The 4985-nt window shown below is 35.0% G+C and overlaps 1 pseudogene; it reads right to left on the bottom strand.

The window, feature by feature from the left end:
* Positions 1-1193: 1193 nt before the first annotated feature.
* On the bottom strand, positions 1194-2671 carry LOC125599501 (annotated as a pseudogene).
* Between the last annotated feature and the right edge of the window lie 2314 nt (positions 2672-4985).

The following is a 4985-nucleotide window of genomic DNA, read 5'->3' as shown; positions in this document are numbered from 1 at the left end:
CAAGCTTGGCCCTCCTTTCTTCACTATGCAGGACAAATTGAGTTAAGTATGGCAGGGATTGTTGGATGTAAACTGCAGGTCGTCACCAGAGAAACAACAGAGGAGCTACTTTCATTGCACAAAGTGTAACGGGTCAGGGTCTGGTTAGATCGTATGTTCAATGTGGCCACCCCCCTTGGCTCTTTGAGTTCTTTGTCAATGAAAGCCGTTTCCTCTAATGGAGGTTCTCGAAGTGAAAGCTAGTGTGGAGGAGGGATTAAGGAGAGAATGTTTGTTCCAAATTCTTCCTTTCCTATTTTTTGGTATCATAGTTGGTTGATTGTTATTTTGGACCAGAGGTGCGCTTCCTCGTTTGTTTTTGCTCTCTATGGATTGTAAAGCTCAGAACTTAAATGATCAATGGAATTTCAGGGGAAAAAAAAAAAAAAAAAAACTTACGTAAGGAACTTACAACACAGATAATCAAATCATGGCAACTGTGAATATAATTAACCTCGTCGGCCCACTATAATTTGTGGCTTTAGATTATTTAATCATGGGATCCAAGGCTTACTCAGAAATCTTGTGATGAAAATGAAACCGTAAGTAGTAAGCAATGTTTTCAAACCCGGACTGAACCCCCGGTTAAACCAGTAAACACTATCCGGTTCAGTTTTAAGAAAAAATTCCATCTTGTTAATGGTCTAATACTATTGAATTGAAATAGTTTTTCTTTCCTAATATTTGTCTAAAAATGTACAATATGAATTGTAGTTTAATAATTTGGGCCTATTGGGTTTGATAGATGAACAATGTGGGCCTTGAAAAATCTTGTTAATGAGCCTAGAGTAAGAGGATCTATATATAGCACTCATTAAAGAGCCAATGAAGCTATATCTTGAAGAGTTTGCCACTGATTTACATTCGGTTGGACTTGATGAAGAGAATAGAGAAACCCAATCATATTAGATAAATATCAGTTGACATTTGCTCAACAAAGCCAAACCTATTGAACCAACATCTGATGCAAACCAAAAACCCTTCTAGATTTATACCATATTTAAAACAATATGTAGATAAGGCTGAAGCCAAACCTATTGAACCAACATCTGATACAAACCAAAAACCCTTCTAGATTATACCATTTTATCTATATGTAGATAAGGCTGAAACCATACTTGTAATGCAACGAGTAAAATCCCAAGTAAGTACCATCATGTCAAGTGGAATATACAATTGTAAACCACAGATACTAGACCGGTTTGGTTAATCAAGTTTGAGCTGATTGGGAGAGAGTACTCTCGATGGTTATGCTCACCTTCATAAGTCACAATTAGCATTGAAGTTTCATCTACACATCTTTCAACATGCTTCCTTGCTGGACAACCTCGCAGGCTGCTGCATTTATAGTACCCCCTGCAACAAGGAAACAACATTATAAAGACAAACATGTGAACTAGTCCATTTCCTTAAACATGTAACTATGTACTTACCTAGGATGAGAGGAGAACCCTTAATTGGCTTTTGTCCGTACTTCCTCCATGAATACTCATCTGGTGGTATATCAGCAATCTTGTTGCTAATTGCAGGTACTTTAATCGATCGTCTCACTCTCAACTTCCTGTAAAGAATCAAACACTACATAAACAATTTTTCTAAAATAAGAAAAAAAAAAATCTACACATACCTTTTCTTAGAACAATGACACTTGCTTCTACCACCACATTTCAAAACTACCAGAGCAGCTTGTCCTCCTTGAATGCTGGGAGATATGATCAGATCCCTGAGGTAATCCTATCAAATGAAACGAGTTTCTGCTGTAATCCGCCACACTAGTATCCATACTAAGAGATGAAACAAACGATCTTGATCCGTTTGAGACACTTGGGGAATAACAACTACCACCACCAGGCCCATCAAACTTCAGATTTAAACCACTATTGCTCTAGAGTACACTCCTTGCTGGTGGTTAGGGATATAAACTGATAGGGACTTTGACGAGAAGACGGTGGCTTTAGCTCCAGAAAGGACTTGTCAACACACATTTCTGGTTAAGCATCATAGGTGGAGGATGATGACCTGTCGCTGTTCACTATAACTAGGAGCAGAAGGTGTGGTACAATCTGAAGAGGCTTTGTGCTAGAATTGGAATGCAACCAGTTATAGCATTATTACTAGAAACAGGACTTTCCAAAAAGAGGTGTTGGGGCAACTGAAGAGACCTAAGCTTTAGTAGTTGTTGTTGAGTTTCTTAATCTTCCTTTGACCTGACCCACTAGACAAGAGAGAGGTAACTCTCCTGAACTTGGAAACTGCTTCTCTTGTTTCAAACATTATGGACTTAGGATCATTGGTTAGTTGTGACAAGAGATTCAAGACTCCATGACAGCTCTCCACTGCTGCTTTGTTTGCAGCTTCAGCTTCCTCCATTTTCCTTCCCACACAATCTTAAGAGGAAAGAAAGAAACAAAAAAAAACTTAATATCTTATGAATGCAATATCAAATCTCTTGAAACACCAAACTCAGATCCCCTTAGAAAGAAGGAACATGCCTAACAAATCTTCCTGTAAGAAGAGAGAAGTACAAAGGTTATGACTTACTTTATCTGGGAGGAAGATGTTCTTTCACTAATATTCCCTCACCACCATTACATTACAAATCTTTTCTTCTACTTGTCACTATGATTTAAAATATTTAAAAGGGCAAAAAAGCATAGAGGTGAGAGAAGAGAGTGAAGTGGAGTTGGGCCTGAGAGATGGTCGTCGCAGTCACAAGAGGAAGGATAGAGAAAAACAGAGTCCTCTGTAAAAGATTTGTGGTAGGTCCCCACTACTGGACCTACTTCGCATCTACTTTTATTTTGATTGTGAAACTGTAATTAACAAGTTTTGTTCTTTTTTTTTCTTAGCAAAAGATACTATTTGATATGGAGAATTTTATCCTTAATATTTTATTATATACGATAAAAATTAAAATAGTACTATAAAAGTATCTCCAGCTCATTTTAACATTTTATAATAAATAGAAAAATTCTTAAATAAATATATTTTTGGTCCAATGTCTTACCCTATAAATAGAGAAACATTCATGTATTTTAGAAGATTATACTAAAATGACTATAAAACAATAATATGTTGTTACAAAAATATAAAAATATGTTAAAGATGAGCTAAACTAGTTTTGAATCCAAAACATAGCATGAATGTAGCTGTTTTAAAAAATACTAGATATTGCATCGTAATGTTAAAACCAAAAAAAAGTAATAAAATGAAACTAGAAACCTGTCGTCAAGGGTCCATGTTCCAGCTATGTGTTCTTCAGAATCTCAAGCATGCAACTTGGACAAAACACGGATAAGATTGCGACACGTATTCAAAGGTCTCTGTCTTCTTCGTAACACGTGTAGCTGGAATGTTGACTGAACATGCACTGTTGTCTGTTTCTTGTCTTATTTGAAAATGGAAAACTTTATTGACATTAATATTTATACCAATCATATGTTTTGTTAATTTACATCCAAAATTAAATTACTATTCCAGTAAAAGGGTATGAAAGATATTTCGTTGCACTTTACTTTGTGATACGGATATAGATATATGTTCTAAATCTCACTTAAATATCTGGAAAATTGCATTTTTCTTAAAATTTAGTCTGATTATTTTCATAAACTCGAGATCTCGTCACAGTAATGAGAAAAAAACCAAGAAGTAAAATTTCAATTAAAAAGAGTGGACCCAAATGAGACACAGACATGAGTTGACCCGGCAAAGATTCTCTTTGCCTCTTGTCATGTACTTAATGAACTGTTTGTTTCTCCACGCTTCAGTACTACTGAAAAGAGATTTATTTTGTACCTTAGCTGTTTCGATTTTGTTCATCCATTTACTTGTTGCGATGACATAAGTTTGCCTTGTCATTGTTTTCTGTTTGTGTAGAGAGTCTATTTAAGAAATTCAACTTCTGTATCGTTCAAAGCAATATTTTATGTATCATAGTCGTTTTCTTTGTCGTTGTATGTTCGTCCTCTACTCGTTAGGTTAAGTAGCCTGTCCGATTCGTTTTCGTCAATTTTCACACTTACAAAGGCACTATCATATAATCACACTAGTTGGCCTGCTCCACACACTTAAAAATTTTAATTAGTATATCCGTTTTCTAATACTATAATACGTTGAGCGCATCCAATAAGGTTCTCGAAATCGTCGAAAATATTAGGAGCAAAAGCCAAAGAGCAAATCAATTATTTTGTTGACAATAATCTTTCTGACGCATGGAGCTTTTTTCATCTTTTTTAATTTGGATATCGTATCAAGCCCACGATGCATATCTTATCACCATTCCTTTCTTTGATTTCATTCCTATCCAATCATATACATGTATGTCACATATGTGTCCATGTGCAGCTTTAGTAGTGACGTGCGCCGTATCGTGAAATTAATTAGTAATTTTAGTTTAGAAAATCAAACTATAATAACCAAGTTGGATTCTCCGATTAGGATGCGTTTGTTGTATATCTGGGAAGATTGAAAAGATACTATTACTACTTAATGATATATGCGCCGCGCTTGGAATATGGTGCATACCTGGGAAGATTGAATACTAAAATAGTTTTGATATGAAGATGTGCATTTTTTCTTAGACAATGTATAAAGTGCATAATATATAAAAACATATGTACTTAAATGATATATGGATGGTTGCAAAGCTGATAAAGAAATAACATAAAATATGAAATTCGTACCACATCACTTTGGTAGTGGACCTTGGTTCGACATCCACTATGGAATGTGAATATGATGATCCCCATCAACATAATCATTGAGCATTATATAGTATACAGACACTACCATATAAATATATGTATACAATGCTAATTTTATATATACCAGTTTGCAAAATGTGTGTTTGATCTTTGCTTCTTCTTTTTCAAAATCTTCAAAAAAAAAATCAGTTGGTTTAAAGTAGATGATATGTTAGATATTTTCCCTATAGCCTATGAAAATTC

The sequence above is a fragment of the Brassica napus genome, unplaced genomic scaffold, assembly GCF_020379485.1.
Source record: "Brassica napus cultivar Da-Ae unplaced genomic scaffold, Da-Ae ScsIHWf_186;HRSCAF=332, whole genome shotgun sequence".
In the NCBI taxonomy this organism is placed as follows: Eukaryota; Viridiplantae; Streptophyta; class Magnoliopsida; order Brassicales; family Brassicaceae; genus Brassica; species Brassica napus.
The sequence above is the reverse complement of the archived record's forward strand: the minus strand, read 5'-3'. Positions and strand labels throughout refer to the sequence as shown.